Genomic DNA, 20,054 nt, shown 5'->3' with positions numbered 1-20,054 from the left:
CCCAAGATGGCACGCCGAGCCACAGGTCTTAATTAAAATCGTGCACACAACGTCCGTGACACGCGCTGCACAGTATGTCGATGTGCGTCGCAACAGGTTTTGCGAAACGGGCGCGCACGGACGGGCGACCGCGCGTGGCAGCAGCGACAGTCAGTTCATTAACGATCAAGCGCGCGGAGAGCGCACAAGAGGGGGCGGGGATCTCCTCGGAGAAGAACGCGAACAACGCGAACGCATCATCAAAGTGAGCGCACGGGCGTCGCAGCGCGGCCGCGCTATAGAGCCCCCCGCACGGCTTAGGAGGCGCCACCGCACGACGGGGGCCGCGTTAATTTAATGACGCGAGCGCCACAACTCGCACGCGAGTCACCTCTGCACCTTGGCTCATTGTGAGCGAGGAGAGGGCGCGCGCGCGCGAACTCGGCCGCAACGCGACAATGGCCGCTGCGGTTCGCGCCAACGAATTGCTGGTAAGGCGCAGCCGGCCTGGCCGGGCAACAACAATCAGTTCGTGCGGCCAGTATTACGGTACAACTGGCGGGAAACAAATGGGCCCTGCGCCTTCTCCCGGCGAGGAGACAGCAGCACCGACGGCGGACTGGACTCACGCTTGTTTTCACATCTCTCAGGACGAGGCTTCTTAAAAGGAACACTAAATTAGCTTATAGACGGATAACGTGTTCTTCCGAAGCCTTTTTTTTTTTCGCTCATTTCACGATAGTAGGGAGCTTGGTTGCAGAGAAGGTGCAGCTGAAGGTTGGATTTCCTGAATTTCGCGTCTAAACAGCCAGCGCTGGTACGTCAGTGTGGCGTCACAGATTCCAAAGCGTTTGTTTTGTGATTTGGCCATTGTGGCTATGCGATGATTCTCAGAGCTTTCTAACCTTCCTCTGCTGCTCTCTTATCGAACACAATGTAGCCCACCTTTACAGATGGACCATTAACTAGGCCACAATGGACGCCGTCAAAATCCATGACGTCACGGCGAGCTAGTACAGCAACTTCAAGGCGGCGTTGCCCCCCCCCCCCCTCCTCCTCCCTACTTTCGTGTTCGCGTCTCTTCGCGCTTACCAAGCATCTTCTCACAGTAAGAGCGGCATTTCTTCTTTTTTTTTTTGTTATCTTACGGTGTATTTCACTGACACAGATAAAGTTATGCTCGTCTTTCAGTTTTCCTTTATTGACAGGAAGCACGCTATCATTACTTATTGGCTGCTCAACGTTCGTTATCATAAATATATCGATAAGCAACACAACCAGCCCGTTTACCTAAAATGCAAGCGTGCAGCAATACACTTAGTAGCGCAGCCGGTAGAAACTTATCCGCAACTCATTGACGACAACCGCTAGGTAGAGATTTTACACACACGTAGAACAGATGACTGGAAGGAGAGGATGTCATCGGCTGCAGCGCGCAGAGGAAGGCAACCCAAGGAAGCTCGCGACTATCACAACTTCACTCAACAAGATGCAGCGCAGCACGGGATACCGTTCTTTCCAGGAAAAGTGGGATTCCTTTCCAAGTGTACGTATACTTGCGAACACTGGGCTGTCGAGACAAAAATACGAGAATGTAAGAAAACTGAAGATCGTCGTCTGTCGGTAACTACTCTTTTGATCTTCTTTATCGAGTGTTGCGGGCGCGTCTTCGGAGGGCCGGCCTTTTTTCAGGAAACAGCACACAGCACTGTATCATATACGAAGCTCCCTCGCAGCCCCCACCAACATAGATACACATCGGGGCGCAGCGGACGAACAACGTCTCAATCGCGCGAGCCATTCATTCAGGCCGCACGTGCGTATATATCGGCTCACGAGAAAGCAACGGTCAAAGCGCGGCACGGCCGCTCTGGACGCCGCCACATAAACATTAGGCTTTACACGAAAGCGCTCGGATCGGCGAGGCCCACGGCGTAGGGGTCGCGCGAGCGTTCGGCCGGCGTTGTCCAGTCTCCTCCCTTGACCAGGGGAGGGTTGAGAGAACAGCTTAACCCCCGCGGGCGAATAAGCGATCGCCGGTCGTGACCGGGAATTAATTCTGCGCCCAAAAGGATTCCGCCGTCACGATTCCCATTTGAGGAAAGCCATTGTCCGCAGCCGCAAAGCGCACGCTGTACAGCGGCGGCGCAACGCGAACGACTGCAGCCGCGGGCGTTCGTCGAGCCGCCGAGTAAACAGTGCGGCCCCCGCTAGGAATCGAAGATGAATACGCAAGGAATGAAGGCAGAGGGAGGAAGGCGAGGGGGACGTTAGCTGCATCGCGAACCGGATAGAAAGCCTGTCCCCCTCCCCCACTGTTTTTTTCTTCTTCTTTCGTGCACTTCGCTGTCTTTCACCGAAAACAGAGCGTTCACGGCGACCATACGGAAAAGAGATTATGGGCACGCGCATTTATTATTTTTTTTTCGACCTCATGCGCCTGCAAACCAGTTGGCTTTTGGCAGCGCTGCGCACGCGACCACTTATACGTGGTTAACCCGCATGCTTAAGCAGACGGACGATAGTATAAACAGACGAAAACTAATGATAACAAAAGTTAGTCCTCGGGGCAATTGACTGCGTGCGATACTCGCTCAGGGACGAGGGTTAATATGAGATTGACAAATCATGCGTTGTTCGCTGCGAAGCCGCACACTTTGCACACCAATAAGTGCCGTAGGAACTTTCCAGGTGCATTAGTGACGTCACTGCAGTCCGTTCGGTGCAGTAGCTTGCATGTAGTGATTGGCATCATGGCCTTTACATAGCTGACGCTCTGAGCAGCTAAGCTACGCTATGAGAAACACGAAGGAAGGTACCGCGGGGTTAGAACGCCACTCAGACATAAACTTGGGATGATGTGTGCGAGCATTGCTTCTTACAAAAGTCGTGTTTACGGACTCCGACCTCTTCAAACCAAGCGCTCAAGCTACGGACCATAGTTTCATATACAATTCCCGTGATGGGCGATTTCTTGCGCTCAGGAAATCGCCCACTCCACTGCCCTCAGCCTTTCCTTGCTTTGGCGTTCGCCTTTTTGGGCAATCGTTTACGCAACGAGCATCGACTCAAACCGCGACGGGCTCTCACCCTCGTCTGTTCGCGACCGAAAGCACAAGATATCTTTTCGGCTTCCGGTACGGCGACAACACATTACGAATGTCCCACCGAATCGGAAATGAAGAAAAAAAAATTCAGGTCGTCTAAGGCGCCAGGAAAACACAAACAACATGTCTTTATGCTTCCGGATCATTTCATGCCAGCGGTCGGCGATGCGCGTAAACGACAATCACCATCCCACCCCATATAAGCGTTGTAAGGACGCCCGTGCGAAACTTGCCGTGAACGCAAGCGTTCTTTCCCCCTACGGCTGTTGCAAGCAACCGCTGGACTTGCCTGCGTGTTGTCGACTTGGGTTGCGGGCGCTGGTAGATCGCCCGTGAAGGTGTTCCCGAGCACTGCTCCTGAAGCACAAAAATATCCAGGTACACTGCACTATCCCTTTCTCGGTTCGAAAGCCTGGTTCAAAGAACAGCGCAAATCCATTTGCAAGATACGCTATGCGCATGTTCGTTGTGCAAAGTTATGAGATAAGCAAGCTATACAGTAGGAAGGAATCGCAGCAAATGGAGAAGCAAGCAGATCGAACAAACTAGTTATTTATGCACCGCTCTGGCCATGTTCCCCTCAATGTGACGAAGCCCGATGTATTTGTGTGCGGGGGGTTTTGTACGGTGGCGAGTTGAAATAAAGCGCGAGAAAGCGAGAGGCAGGAGAAGCAGCAAAACGTGAGAAAAGCGGATGGAACTATAGCAGTGCATGGTTATAGTGGCCATGGCATTTGCTTCCATCGCGTAATTTGAGCTTGATGCTAGCTATTTTCACAGTTTAACTCGTAAAGTTGCCCGCTCTATTTTCGGTTTATGCTGCTGATGTTGCAGAGATTATGAAATCGGGGGAAGAAATCGCGTCATTTCCTAAAAAAAAAAAATATTCTGCGGCACTTGATAAAGAGCACTATAGAGTGCATATGTTGGGCGCTTGTATGGAAAGAACAGCTCTTGCGGGGCTATAGGAGGAAAAGTTTACAGAAACATCAAAGTATGCGTTGTAATGACTGTAAACAACTGCAAGAGATGCAGCATGAGAATGTCCTTGGTGCTCCACCTGAGCATGCAGATGGGTGTGAGGGTTAGCTATAGCTGCAAGGAAATGGAATAGCAGGCTTTACGATTCTTGGCTATTGCGTCTCACGCGACGATGCTAACAGGCATGCTACACGCCGAAAGGGTAATGATATACAACTAAGATCGGCATCAAAGGGGCAGTTCTTACCATTGCTTTCATACAGGGTAAACGGCTGAAATAGAAACGCTATGATTGACGCGTGAAAGAAAAACAAAATGGGTGGTTACCACGCTTATATTGGAACAAGCTTTCCTTAATCTGCGCTCTACTGTTAAAACAACTGTTATGCAAACTTAACGGTAATGAAGAACATTTTTGCCCAATGTAACACCAATGGAATGTAATTTTGCGCACATGTAGCGCTAATGACGAAAATGCAATCCAATATTTATTCAAACGTTAAGCGATCACGCCAATGTAACAGTACGGCGCAAATGCTTCGCTACAAATGCGGCCTCCGCTTCAACGCGACACTGATTTTGTTCACATTTCGTTGCATTTCGTTTTCTTTCTTTTATGGCGTATACACCCACTGTGGCGGATTGGCTATGGTTTGGACTGGTATTGGGAAAGAAGGTGAGTTACTTGCTTCACATCTTTCTCCATATTTGGCTTCTAGATGATGATAATACTAATGACGGTGATGATAAGATGACGATGCTGATGTGTCTTCAGAGCTTAGTTTGTACCCGCTATGGGGGGTACGGCAAGAATCGGGTAGTTGTATACACCATTTGATGCATTAAGAAAAATCATCTTCTATTGCCGACATCTACGCTTCTCTGTTGCCGACATTTTGACACCTTGCTTCTTGTTCCGTTTATCTATTCGGGAACATTCCCAATGGCACATAGCTGTTCCAGGGAATTGGTCAGGAGTGGTTACATGCCCAGTTGCCCAAGTTATTGCCCATTAAGCGAGGCAACAGCAAAATCCAACAGCCGCAAAGTAGCAGGAAAAGGCAAAGAAAGCTTCGTTTTAAAATACTGCCGGGCGAAGACTCTTGCTGAGTTTTATAGGACTTCCTGTTCAGTTCTTCTGGTGTAAACGATATCCAGGTGTCAGTTTCCGCTGAGAAAAGTCGCTATCAAACAAATACACTTTCTACTGATGTTCGTCTATATAGAATCAACCGAATTCCGCACGATTGGACGCAATTGTCCATTTGTGCGGATTTACCAAGTGCACAGATAAATAAAATGCCCTGAGTCAGCCTAACACTATTATAGAGCATAGATTTCAGTTGCTCAAACGGACACAGGAATGTTACGCCAACGTGCCGAATAATTTCATAGCTGTGCTTTTATTCCTTATTCAGATAAGTAGGTAGACGATCTATAAAAGTGTCTAGACGTTCAGCAGCTGTGCTCGATGCATAAATAATTAGTGAGGTCTGGAGTTAACATCTCTGATTAATTACATTAGAAGAAAGCTTATTCAGTTTTTAATCACCGTTCTAGCAAATCACCTTGTATACGTATGTTCAACGGGTTCTTTTTTTAGGGAAGTCATAGTTGGCAGAAATTTACAAGCCTGGCTTTTACATCTTACCGGCATTTAGCAGCCTTTTCCAGGGAAAATTTCTATCCCAAGTTTTCTCAAATTGAGCCTATGGTAGCTCTTGTATTGAAAAGTGTATCAAGATGTTGGAAACTGAAATGTGTGAATTAGGTGAGCGAAAGTTCATTGCCGTTCTGTTCGCGGAGCAACTATTTGTAGCAGTTGCATTAGTAGGATGCTGTCAAGGCTACGAGTACACAAAAGTGTTAAGATAACTGTGCAATTCTGGTTACTTCTTTCTTTTGCGTGAGTCTGGTCCTTACTCCCCATATATAACCCCTAATTCAATCACTGCAAGCAGCTGTCATGCTCAATTCACTCTTTAATACATTTAGAAACTCCCCACATGGTCATAACAAGATCCCGCTCACTTCCTCAAGTGTTCCAGGAGTGAACTCCTGGAACGCTTGAGAGATACAGATAAGCACATCTGGGAAGTTCTTGACAACACTTCTTGGCCAATCTGGGCGCGTGTTCAAAAAGCGTTCTGACACCGCGGTTTTTCGCATGACCAGATGCTAGACAATCACGATGTCGGACATATGATTAACGATGGCTGCCGGCCAATGGTATTTACGAAAAAAAAATACTTTGTGAATTCTCCCCATGAAAGAACGCGCAACATGCGAGCGCGCTCTCCACAGTACGCCCATTATCAGGCCTGACATTTAAGACACACCCGGTCAGTGAGCCTTTAGCGAGACCATGGAAGCAGCGTTTACTTAATGCGCCTTTCCTAGATTCGGTCTCGTAGGCAAATACTGACCGAATAAGTTGATCGCGTACGCTTCTTTTCAATGATATCGGTAGGCATGCAGTGCTCCAGTGGAAGTGTCTGCGAAATGCGCACCTACCTCCCTCATTTTCCTCCTACCCTTCATTTCTCAGTCATGGTCTCGGTTCATCGCAAACACTTCTGTGAGAAAATTGTGCTACGTGTCGGATTGCAGTGGTCCACTAGGAAACGCATACTCGCTCACGACATCAAGCTTTGCCCGCTCAGGTTCTGATCTGCTCCTTCTTAGTCGGCCCGACTCCCCAATCTGAATAATTGGACAGGGAAATAATCTGCAAAACGATAAGCGCTGGACGATGGGCGACACAAGCAGCGTTTCATCACGTAAGCACCCAGTGGATCTTGGTGAACTGCCAAGACATTAGCGTGTTTCCCAATTTATCTCTCCCCTTTCACAGTGCGCCCTTTTTCATCCCTAACAAAAGAAATGAAGCAACACCCTCCTCAATTGCGCACACACGGACACGCACATGTGCAGTGTCTCTCCGGTTTCCCGAGATGGAATGGCTGCCGGCAGCTAAATATCGCGGATATAGCGCCGTCGAAACTTACCGCGCATCGGGTACAACGCCCTTGGACACTCAAAGACAAAGATGAACAAAGAGGAAGGGAGGAGGAAAGCTCCACGCATGCCTATGCAAACGGGTCTCTCGCTTTAGCGATAGTCTTCCTACTCCGGGCACACTCAAATGAAAGCGCTCACCGCGGTGTTTGTTCTGCAGTGGCAGCAGTTCGCGCGCGAAAAGCAAGCGCGCACGCACACCCCATTTCAGCCGAACACGTCGGCATGTGTGCCCCACTCCATTTCGGGCGGGGGAACAGCGCTGGGGGCGAGGAGGCGCCTGGGAAACAAAAGGCTACGTACACGGTGTAAGAGCGCCGTTGTTGTTGTCTCGGCTGCGTTTTGTCGCGTGCACTGGTGTGGCTGTTTCGTTTAGTTCTGGCTTGATTTGGTTTTCATTCAACGTGGCGGCGCACACTCGTAAATAAAAATGAGAGAAGGGACCGCGGGCTCCGTTTCCAGCACAATGCGGTGTCTGTGTGCGTGCGTTTGTACTCTTAGCGGCAACAATAAATGCGCCAGCTGAAAAGACCCTTATTAGCCCGAGAGCTTGGAAAAACACTTGTTTGGTTTCGAGAGAAGGGACAGCAAGCATATAAAGGAGCGAAAGCACGCCGTTCGAAACGGCGCATTCAAGCCTCTCGCGAACAAAGCAGAACTGCTTCGGAGGGACCCTGTTGACGCTCGGCGCACGAGAGGGCGCCATGGCGCCTTGAAAGAAGGCCAGAAATAAAAAAGAAGAAAGAACATCTTGGTGAAAAGAGTACAAAAGCAGCTCTCGGAAGCCATTTTGTTCTCAAGAGCTTCGCCTCGGCTGCTGCTGCTGCTGCTGCTGGTGGTGCTGCCGTATGTAACAATGGGTTTCAAGTTTGGTTGGCCGCCATCGCGTGCTGAGCGGTCGACAATAGATTTCGAAGAGAACGAGCAACCCATGAAGTTTCTATTTCATAACAGAAGGCTCTGAATTCAGTTCCGCTCAATTAATGGCCGCGTACGCCGTGAAATATACGGCGTTAAGCCCATATCGTCACCTGAAGAAAACCTTGTCAAAGGAATCGAGATAGCTCCCGGAAACCGGAGCGTTCGACAATAGTTCAGCGCGCGCTACAACTGGTCAATCACGTATATCATGCCACGAGGGCGCGTGATGAAGGACGGTGTATGTTTATGTATTGCATATCACGCACGTGATCGTCATCGTGTTTCTCGAGAAAGAGGGCAACGAGAAACGAGAGATGTGGACAAAATAAATTTGTTTAGGTTTCAAATAGGTTTTCACGTTCCTGTCCGTGCCCTTTTTTACGCGCTAGTGCAATGTCCCCTTATACGAATAACCACCAACTAGCCCAGCTTTCGGTCTTAAATCCGAAGGGAGCTGGCAACGATGCAACGCAGACTTCGCTCTTGCATATACTGCGCGCGAAACCCAACCTGGCTCATAATTTCGCGCTCAGACGTTACGTATCCTAGGTTCCTAATTTAGGTGGGAGGCGTTTTCAGCCATGCATCTGTGTAAAGATTTATCGACCTCCATGGAACAATTGAGGAGCCATTCCACTCTGCGAAGGCGGATGACCAACGAAGCTGTAGCACGTCACACAGGCTTAGACAAGAGTAAATGTATATATTTTCATCATTTGGCAATGACACTCACGATAGTTTTGTGATTACTGTGTATAAATTGATTTGTTTGGTTACAACCTGAGGCGCAATCTTGGTCAAGGTTTAATTCCATACATGACCGTTTTTTTTTTTTGAGTAGTTGAGTGACTTAGATTGGTGTGAACGAGAAGAAAGGGGGTTAACCGAGAGGCCCGATTTTTATTATTCGTACCATGAGAAGCCAACAAACAAAGACGTCAAGGAAAACATAGGGGAAATTGCGTGTGCTTACTAACTGAATTAAAGAAATGGTAAATTTATGGCAATGAAATTGGATGAATAAACAACATGCCACCGGTGGGGCACGATCCGGCGTCTTCGCATTGCACGCATCGCACGCGTAATGAGAGCCTCGCACGCGTAATGAGAGCATCGCACGCGTAATGCGAAGATCTGGGATCATGCCGCACCTGCAGCAAGTTCTTTCATCGACTTTCATCGCCATTAATTTATCATTTCTTTAATACAGTTAGTCAGTACAAGTAATTTATCATATGTTGCTCTTGACGTTCTCGTTTATTAGATTGGTGTGGCACTTCAAAGTGTTCTAGCACAAATTGAGTGAACAATTTCTTGTCTGGTTTTCAAATATCCCCATTGAAGTCTCCAACGATGATCACAGTTGAGCCGGAGGAAGCTAACCGTGAACGTGATTGGAGAGCGGACAGAAAGAGGGCAATGCGCGCGTAGACATGGCCGAGGCCGGTCGCACACCGACAAGTTGTAACAGAGTTGAATGACTCAAGATTCTTTGTCTAGCTATACGTGGCCTTGTCATAGCAACTGCAGAACACAAAGGAAATGCGCTGCTCGGGGGTACCTATTGCTTACGGGGGTATGAGTCATTGATGAGGACAGTTTTTTTTATGCACGCAAAAAAAAAAAAAAACACGGAACCCCAGCCGCATACAGCTTCGCTGTAAAACCAAGCCGGCATTTCGAACACAAACAACCCGAACAACAGCGAAGAGGACTGTACAGAGCCCACTCTTCGCTAAGTGAACACCTGCTCCTAAACGTTTAGGCACCTTAGAACGTTCCTTTTTCATGCCTCATTTTCGCGCGACAGAGACTGCAGAAAAAGGGCACTCGAGACTTTTTTAATCTTGCAACAATGCCACTCACTTCTTTGTTTTCAGTTAATATACCGAGGCAAGCAACCTACATCAGGATATTTCAAGGTTATTCACGAACGCTACCTCCGCCGGCCAGCAGAGCATGTACGCGATGAAGGATGGACTCGGGGCTCTCATTTGGGACAATTACCTGGCACGCGGATGCACGTAAAGCGCCGCCGCTGCATCATCAGAACAGGGCCATAAAAAACGCGGCTGGCCGCAACCGCATCAGCGGGAGCGCCAGAGCCGTCACTGCGCGCGTGCGTGGTTTGATCGAAGGCCCGGCCGCGAAGGAAAAGCCAAATTAAAAAAAGAAGTACAAAGAAAACAAACCAAGAACAAGCCTCGATAGGCTCCGAGCGCGTGCAGCACACATGTCGGCCCAGAACGAGCGTTATTCCGCGCTGAGGATGTGTGTACGCGTATACTATACAAGCTCGGAGAAAGAAACGGCGCCGAGGTATGCCGGAACAAAACCAACAAGGACAAGGCCGCCGCACCATCACCGTCAGCGGCGTTTATATGGAAGGAACGCCACGTCGGGGAAGAGGACCCGATTGCAAGGCGCAAACGCTCAGGGCAAGGCGAGCCGACCGCCGATGCATCTTGTGGTCTGTCAAAAGCCGATTTGCAGCCAGGCGCGGTAATTAAAAGCGGGAATGGCCGGCCGGTCTGCTCTCGCCTTGTGGGTCCTCTAGCCCGCCAGCGTCCTCGGCGCATTATTGCGTTGAGACGGCGCGCCAATTTGCTCTCCCCCCCCCCCCCCCACCCGACCGCAAACGTGTCTGGTGGACCCCAGCATGATCCTTCACCGTGTTTTGCCCGCTCTGTTGACAGAGCGGCAAGAGCGTGCTATAGCGTGTGCGTGTCCTGGGCCGGCACAAGGGCCTGGGCCAATATCGCGACACCCGTGTGAGTTCTGACCGTGCGCTGCAGTCCGCGGCCTATGTTGCTCTCGTACTGTTTCTGATAACGAAAGAGTTTTCCCTATATATTTCCCTGCAACTGTGCCGCACGCGCTGTTTCAATGACGTATACATTCGTTATGCATAGTTCTGGGTAACTAACTCTCCGTTTGGCTGTTTGCAGTTTCTCACACAGTGCGCTGGCTCCCTACCCTTCATTAAATGCATTTTTTCGATTACTCCCCAGAACACCTCCAGAGGTGGGAAGGGAAGGGACAGGACGTTATTTTGTGCAATAGTAGAGAACGCAGCTCTCTAAAAAAATAAAATAAAAATTTGAAGGGCGCTTAAGCTTCGCCTTTAAGAGTGGAACGCGATAGCATTCGAAGTTCCCCGACTGCTTCTCACGCTTTCCGGCAACTACAGCGTGTATATATATATATATATATATATATATATATATATATATATATATATATATATATATATATATATATATATATATATATATATATATATATATATATATATATATATATATATATATATATATATGTGTGTGTGTGTGTGTGTGTGTGTGTGTGTGTGTGTGTGTGTGTGTGTGTGTGTGTGTGTGTTTGTGTGTGTGTGTGTGTGTGCTGCAACCTACTTATATGGATGCTATACGGAAGTTCATGCCTATGGCAGGGTGGAGCATACACAAAGCGGATCCTTCTGGAACGCAATGTAAGTAAACTCTCCCATACAGGATGCCCCATCACTAGAGGCCTTTACCTGGTGTCCCAGGTTCTTGTACTCTCTGGAAACCGCTAGCCGCGGGCGGAAATCTTTTCGGGCCTCAGATGCACAAGGACTTCTGTAATTCAGGGGTCGTAGCGGTCGAAAAGCGAACCGAATCTGTGGAAAAGGTGACGTCGATGCGTAGCCATAAATCTGTTCCATGTATAATAAATAAATAAATAAATAAATAAATAAATAAATAAATAAATAAATAAATAAATAAATATTTGTTCTATGTGCCCAGGAACAACTGGTGGTCGAAATACTGGCACACAGAAAAAATTAAAAACGTAGAAATAAAAAACAACTACCATTAAAGGTTGTGAGATAAAAAATACACTGAAAAACAATAACAAGAAAAGGACAGAATAAACAGGTATATGTTGAGCAAGAATCCAGCGATAGCACACATTTGAGAGACTGAGTACAAATACGGAAGCAGAGAGAAACTATGAGAAGACAGGAGAAAAGAGCAGCTGTATCGAAATAAGGCTTAAGAGAAAGTGCGAAGCTCGGAAGAGAAGCAGAACAAAAGGTTTTGAAAGATATCAACCTGGAGAAAATGACAGTTGCATAAGGACTTTGCAATCTGTGGAGAGGCAAGTGTCTGCTGAAAGATGCAGGAACATGGAAGGGTCTATGTTCCTTGGTAGTATTCTGTAGAATCGTAGTGAAACAAACTGTTATGTCTGTGGATGCAATAATTCCACGAATGACGTCGTACAAAGAGAAGACGTCGGTACGACTACGTTTGCAGCTGAGTGACTGAAGCGTCGGATAATTATTTAAACTTGACAAGTTGTTGGTGCACGAGGTCAGACACAATCTTTATATTTACTCATTAACTTTTAACAGCGGAGCTGTTTAAGCTTTTAGTTCCGCCGTGGAGCGTTACCAGAAAACTTAACCCAGGTGTGCACCGCCTCACGTTGCCTAGCATCCACCTGCGAGAGCACTGAACCACGTAACCTCCTCGCACCCCATGCGCGTAGGGCGAAGTCGTGACGTCACAGGCGAGCAAAAGCTTGGCGCAGCTGGCACGGCGACACACGTCTCGCCTCCTCTACTCCGTGCGTACGTGCTGCTGCCATGGGGAGACCGAAGAAAGTGCGGACGCCCGAAGAAGAAGCGACTTTCCAGGAAGCGCGGTACTGCCAAGCGAGAAGCGATACGTCGCCGCCGAGTTGATCCGGTACACCGCGCCGAAGCTGAGGCTGAGAAGAGGCGACACCGAGTCGAGGATCCCAAGTTTCAGTCCATGGAACGCGACAGTCGGCGCCTGAACGCTCGACGTCACCGAGAAAGCGATCCCGGCCTTCGACTGCTCGAAAACTTCCAGCGTCAAGCCCGCCGAGACAACAACTTAGCAAAACCTAGCATAACCTCGCAAAACCTAAAGGAAACTTAGCCAAGCCTACCATATATCCTCGCAAAACCTAGAAAAGACTTGACCAAGCCTACCAACAACTTAGCAAAACCTAGCATAACCTCGCAAAACCTACAAACAACTTAGGTAAGCCACGTAAAAGCTTGGTGATCACAAGCTCCGCTGTTGACGCCAGCCTTGCACCCCTAGTGCAAGCTGCACACGTTTATTTTTATGCACACGCTCTATCAACATGCTATTTGAATTGCCTGTGCCATATCACACCACTGAAGCGCATTCAAGTAAGAGAAGACATAGGGATGTGAACAATTTGAGGAAGGAAAGTCGTGTACGGAAAACTTTTTAAGTCTGCAGACAGACAACAACAACAACGACGACAATGAGAACAACAACAACAATAACAAAAGCATCACAGATGCCTCTGCAACCAGCATATGCGAAGCAGCTGCCTACAACAAAGGGAAGCGTTTGACACTTATTGTAACCTGAAGACATCAGACATGTCCAGCACTCCTCGGGAGACAAGACAGAGCGCACATGTCTCGTATTTTTCTGTTATGCGCTAACATACATTCAAGACCGGCCAAGATTCCAGAAGGAGTCGAGCCGGTGTTTATGCTGCGCGCGTTGGACAGGCAGCCAGCGGTACGAAAATCGGTGAGCGCCGTAATCAAGCCAATTCGAATTGACCCGCGCGGCAGTATCCGTTGAGCGTGCAAGGTCACGTCGCTTCACACTGCGGCGGAAAGCGTACAGGTGCTGAAATGCCGCGGGGCGCTCGGCCAAACTGCCGACCAGGGGAACCAACTTTCTCGCCAAACGCGCACTCGTTTACACCCGCGACGCTTTGACTGATCGCACTCCGCGGGGCCATTCATCAACGCTTCTGAAAGTTTCGCGGCGTGTGTTTTACTTAGTTATTTCTCGTTGCGGCCTCCGTTCACGGAGGCAGGCAGAATATAACGCAAGCCATTAAAACAAACTTAGAAGGATGGCGTGGCTGCTCACGGACTGCAGCACTTTGATGCTCACTAATAGCTGAATCCTGGAGGCGGTCACAGAGACAGCGCGAAAGACAACGCACGCCACGGACAGTGATTAAGAGCTGTAGTACAGAACCGAGGCAAAATAAATGAAACAGTTAGCGGCCTTGGTATTATAAACTAATAGCAACAAGAAAAACGCAGGTGAGTTATAAGCCGCTTGGTTCCGCGAATCGAGTCATTCTTCGCTTTCCGTCGTCTTCTTCATCGTCGGCGGGTGATGGTAAATGGCGGCAGCCATTAAAAAAATATATAATAAAGAAAATGCGCTGTAACCTAGTGAAAAAAAAAAAAGCGTTGGTGAAGGCGTTCAAGAATGTCACGCTCTTCGTAACGTCTACACAAAGAGAGAGAGAAAGAAAGAAAAAGAAAGCTAGAGAGACAGAATTCTTGTGTTTTTCATCCTTCCCCCGCCTTCGCAACTCCCTCTAGGTTTCGGTAAAATATAGAGAGATCTAAGAACAGAAAGTTGTCTCATGGCAGCTAAAGCCGCACTCCATTTCTACGTAAGAAAATGCCATTGGAGTGACGATTACCCTCGAACTGCTCTTCTTCGGCGAGCGGGGACAGGCCCTCCTAGGAGGTGACTGTTAGTAATTGCGTCCTTATGTTGAGCGTTTTGGAAAGAGAAAAGCGGGCTGAAGAACGGCGGAGCAACGGCGACCCGCGCACTTGAAACGGTCCAAACACCGCTTCGCCCCCCCTCCCTTCCCCTTCCTTCTTTTCTATCCATACTTGTTTCCTTCCTTCTTTTGCGACTTCTAAAGGAATCTCCGAGCCAGTAATATATGACTTCAAAAAATTGGAGCAACTGTCCGACGCTTCCGGCCTTTGCTGAGTCTGAGTAAATATGTGCCAAGTGCTCTTGCTGCTGCCGCTGCTTCTCCTCCGAAAAGTGGTGCGCCCCAAAACGAGACGCGAGAATGAAAGCTGGTACAGAGACACGTGCGACTGTGTTTAGGGACGCATAATGCGCGGCTGAAGCACTTATTTGGGAGTTAGAGAGAAAGAGGGTGAAACCTAAACAGGGTGGTGGCGAGGCGTTTCAGCGTGCTTCAGTCGATTGCGCCTGATTTATGGTTGGAAACGGAGTCGCCTGAAGTGACACCATGGCGTCCTGGCTATTCCAGGGATGTAGGGAACGAAATAAAAACGAGCTGTTTCGCCGTCAGTCCGCAGAATTTCCCGTCACGACCTCATAATTAATGAAGCTCAGCGTCTTCCTGATCTCTCACCAAAGGGAGTCAGCAGTTGATGGTTAGCGCATCTTGACTGGCTCTACTTCCGCTGCCCTCTCACGGACTCGCGTATTTGTGGCATCGCTCGCCAAGAAACCGTCTTCTTAAACTTCTCATTCCCCATAATAATGGCAAAATAAAGTTAAATGAAAGTTAGAGAAAATCCAGATTCTACGGAGCTGCAGCAGCAGGCGCAAACTAATTGAGCGTAAATGCAGAGGGTTTTTAAGTTTCACTTTAAGCGCCCAATTTTGTGGAAAACATCAGCACGAAAATTAAGATGTGGGTACGGTACGCTTCGCGTCCTATGCCTTGGCGGTCAGCAAGGGCAGGAGTTCCCTACATAGAGAGCCTATTATGATGTCACCCGGTTGAATGTTTACACGGCTGTAAGTTTGGAGTACGAATAGCGCGTAAGTGAATATAATAAGCTGGCATGAACTTCCCGTCAAGCGTTCTATAAATGATCCAGCTCACTCACCCTCTCACTGTCGTTCACTCCAAAAACTGTTATAGAATATTATCTTAGAGCATAAAGTGGTTTGAAGGAACCCTTTCCTCCACAAGTCTTGCGTCAGGCCCGAACGGAGATGAAATAATGCTTAAAGCAAACAAGAAAGAAACCCTCCACCTAATATTTTACGCGGTTTTTCTCATTTCGCCTCGCATTGGAATGGGTGACAAACCTATGTGTGCGGCTCATGCGGGACCCGAGAAACTATCGCACACCTCCCATGTCTTTGTTCACGTAGGTACAACCATTGCCACTCTCTCCGGAAAGCAATAAACTGACAAGACTCATGACCGTTTTCAGAACCATTGGACCAAGGCCGTACGCTTTATTGGCACAGAAAGCAGCGACGTGTGTTGCTACAACGTCTCAAATCGACAGCTCTCACGGTTTATAGTGTCGGTGAGCACCTTCATGTGTACCCGCAAGTAGTGAACTTTCTCTTGGTGCCAGTGCAGGGTAGCAAACCGGAAGTGCGTTTGGTTAGCCTATTTGCCTTTACCTGCTTCTCTCTCTGTCTCTCTCTCGCAGGAGCATATTTTTTCGTACGTTCTACTGTTGCAAAAATATGAATTCATGCCGAACACGATGTCACAGCCAAAGGTGAGGCAGCATGTTGTGCCTACGTATTCGCAACGGTCTCGGCTCAAATACTAAATTCCTGGACTTTATCTAGTGTATAAGACAGTTGCGCTTCCTCTCGACTGAGGTAGACAGTGCTTATGCGTAACGCTGCTGGCTGAGTCCTGCGATGAGGAGTTGTATCCTCAGTAACATGTCTCCATACAACAGTTCCTGCCATTAATCTTGTTAGTCTACTCTGAGTCATTCTGAATCTGTCCGGTTATGAAGTTTGAGCCAAGCAATTTCCGAGGAGCATTGGGAAGGTGCAGTGTATGTACCTTGTGTTTTCTTCTTTTTTTTTTTGAGGAGGAAACACTTTATTTAAATCCCGATCTAGTGTATAAGACAGTTGCGCTTCCTCTCGACTGAGGTAGACAGTGCTTATGCGTAACGCTGCTGGCTGAGTCCTGCGATGAGGAGTTGTATCCTCAGTAACATGTCTCCATACAACAGTTCCTGCCATTAATCTTGTTAGTCTACTCTGAGTCATTCTGAATCTGTCCGGTTATGAAGTTTGAGCCAAGCAATTTCCGAGGAGCATTGCGAAGGTGCAGTGTATGTACCTTGTGTTTTCTTCTTTTTTTTTTTGAGGAGGAAACACTTTATTTAAATCCCGAAAGAAATGTACAAATTGCTGTTTGGACCAACAGCTTAAACGCTAGTAGCCGGCCCAATATGTAGGTTATGTATGTAGGTTATGCGTAACGGAGAAAACGAACAACGCTCAGACGCACCATGTCTTCATGCGTAAACAAAATGTGCCACTGAAAAACACACTAAACCAAATTTTAACAGCCACGAGTTCGTGCTTGATGCGATTCAACGTACAATTATATGAAGACAAACATGTCATAACATGTCATAACATCAAAATGAAGGTTAAAAAAAGGAAAAAGACAACAAAATATCATTAATAATCTCACTCAAGTGAGCTAACTGGGTCAGCAATTTGATTTTGATATGTCTAATCAATTGATAGAGTTGCAGAGTTTTAAGAAACTTTGTTACCTGTACGTATCTTACCAACACAAACTCAACAATGCGCAAACTGAAAGGCAATTCTGTAGATGCCAGTAGGCTCTTCGGCAGATGACATCAATAAAAAAATTCTGTAGAAGTTGATTTGCATGTAACTATGATAGATAGATTCGACGGTTCATTTGTGGTGTTATGGCAGTAGTAAATAATTTTCATAATCAGACAGTTGCAGCATGATTTTTGAAATTGCACCCACTTCAAGCAGCATCATTACCGGACTACTTAAGTAGAGGTGAGGATTTACCCTCCCGTATTTCGCGTTGCATGGCAAGGCCGGCAGCTATTAGAGTGCGCTTCACTTACCGTTAGCATAAGTTGATCAAACCTGGATGCTCCTGCCTGTCGCTTCTTGCACACATGCGGTGGAACCTGTTTCGTAATAGAAGAAAAAAGGTGCGAAACTTTGTTAATGGGGCACTAAATAAAAGCTCTAAAGTTTAGTCTGGCGAAAAGTCGATTTTCTTTTCAGAGCTTGATTTGCGATCATTTGGCAGGAAATGATTGTTTCTTTAGCGTACAAAGTCAACGGCACAGTTTTTATTTCTTTCTGTTTCTTCAAAAAGGAACCTTAAAGAGTCCATTTGTGTTCGCTTAGCAAGATGACTGATTAATTGATCCATGGAGCTTAACGTCCTAAAGCAAAATCGAGGCTGCGATAGACACTCCAGTGGAGGGTTACATATTAATTTTGACCACGCGGTGTTCTTTGAAGGGAACATGTAAATCTAAGTACGTGAACGTTCTTGCAATCCACCCACATAAATGTGCAGTTCATCATCATCATCACCAGCCTGGTTACGCCCGCTGCAGGGCAAAGGCCTCTCCCATACTTCTCCAACTACCCCGGTCATGTACTAATTGTGGCCATGTTGTCCCTGCAAACTTCTTAATCTCATCCGACCACCTAACTTTCTGCCACCCCCTGCTACACTTCCCTTGGAATCCAGTACGTAACCCTTAATGACCATCGGTTACCTTCCCTCCTCATTACATGTCCTGCCCATGCCCATTTCTTTTGCTTGATTTCAAGTAAGACGTCATTAACTCGAGTTTGTTCCCTCACCCAAGCTGCTCTTTTCTTATGCCTTAACGTTACACCTATCATTCTTCTTTCCATAGCTCGTTGCGTCGTCCTCAATTTAAGAGAACCCTTTTCGTAAGCCTCCAGGTTTCTGCCCCGTACGTGAATACTGCGGTTATCGCAGCACTCACGGTTATTGTGGGCACTGCGATAACCGATAGTAAAGTGCGGTTATCGCAACCGTAAATCGAACCCGCGACCTCGTGCTCAGCAGCATAACGCCGTAGCCCTTTAGCCACCGTAGCAAATCATAACGTGATGGACACCACTTCACGACGAAGAGCTGTTATGTGAACATTGGTGTAAATCTGGGTGTGTCTGCACGTGAGCGGAGGGTGCTTTGAAAGATTGCTTCTCCGCAGTAAGGACATTTGTGAGGAGAAGCCTGCTTCTGGAATATTATTCGTTTTCAAGCGGTGAGCCAGCACGTTCAAGTATTCGTGTACACGTGCAACAAATGACATCACCATGCGACATATAAGCCCCTTTAGAAATAAAAAAAAAGCCACAAAGAATCCGCATCCCGAGTTTCCGCTAAGCAGCTCCAATGTCAAGCGCCCCTACGACCACTGGACGCCACTGCGCACTGCTCAATAACAGTTGCCGTTTGTTCCGAGGCTGGCGCTCAAAAGAGTGAATATGCAGGGCTCCAGGTACGTGAAAAAACTGAAATGTTCTACTGCATCGGTCATGAAGCGGGCTACAAAGGCATCGTGTGCTGAGCGCCGATGATTGTAAGGTCCATTGGTGGTGGTGGCACGAACCAGGCGTATCAAGATATGACAAAGGGAGGGAAGGGATCTAAGGCGGTGGCGAAAGAGACTGTAAAGGTTGACTGAAATATGAACGCGAATCTCTGTCATATCAAAGCAATGCGAACAGTGCATAAAGGGAACCAGGTGGAGTAAAATCCGAGAAGAATATTAGCGAAGGCATCAGAATGGAGCCGCGTGGCAGCTGCACGAAGGCCATAAAAACGTTTAGTTAATTTTGACCATGCAACAGTACGAGGTAACTTATTTATTTTTCTCGAAAACCGCTCCGATGGTCAAGTCAGTTAGTGTAGCGCATGAATCTTTTATTCAACGCGCAAATTTTAGCTAAAATCATGGTGAGGGCGAAGCATGTGCCACGCCAGTGACGTAACGAGTCGTAGTAGACGTGACGTTGACATGACGTCATGCACTAGTCAGAAACGCACCGTAAATGAAATCAATTTTAAATATTTAAACGAGAAAAGGGTTAAGGTAAACTTCTTTTTGTACACGATTTTCGCATAAATGCGATCGCTACTGCTTTGAGAACGCAGCATAACACGCTCGTCACTTCTATATAAACAAAACAAAAAGAAACATAGAAAGTTCAGTTTCGCTGATGTAGGCGCACTGTTTACGAAGAAAACAACAGTACCGAACTTTATCCGTACAATATACGCGAGATGGAGAATACGCAAGAATTCACACACAGACAAAACAAAAAAGTTGATACGAATTAATCCTTTCAAAGGGTAGTGCGCTCCACGAGTTCTCTCAATCACTCCGGCCCTTCGGAAGACGTTTTCAGTTCGCGCTTACACACCGCA

The 20,054-nt window shown here is 47.5% G+C and overlaps 1 protein-coding gene across 3 annotated transcripts in view; it reads right to left on the bottom strand.

Moving 5' to 3' along the window:
- LOC142579586 (uncharacterized) overlaps positions 1-17,760 on the bottom strand; it is a 515,154-nt gene extending 497,394 nt beyond the window's left edge. For all 3 annotated transcript variants that reach the window (XM_075689952.1, XM_075689955.1, XM_075689957.1), the window contains exon 1: positions 17,695-17,760. The gene's annotated coding sequence lies outside the window, so the exon portion shown is untranslated. The remainder of the gene's footprint in view (positions 1-17,694) is intronic.
- Positions 17,761-20,054: the final 2,294 nt, after the last annotated feature.

This window comes from Dermacentor variabilis, chromosome 4 (assembly GCF_050947875.1).
Source record: "Dermacentor variabilis isolate Ectoservices chromosome 4, ASM5094787v1, whole genome shotgun sequence".
NCBI classification, from domain to species: Eukaryota; Metazoa; Arthropoda; class Arachnida; order Ixodida; family Ixodidae; genus Dermacentor; species Dermacentor variabilis.
Note: the sequence above shows the minus strand (reverse complement) of the source record. Positions and strands in the feature narration are given on the sequence as shown.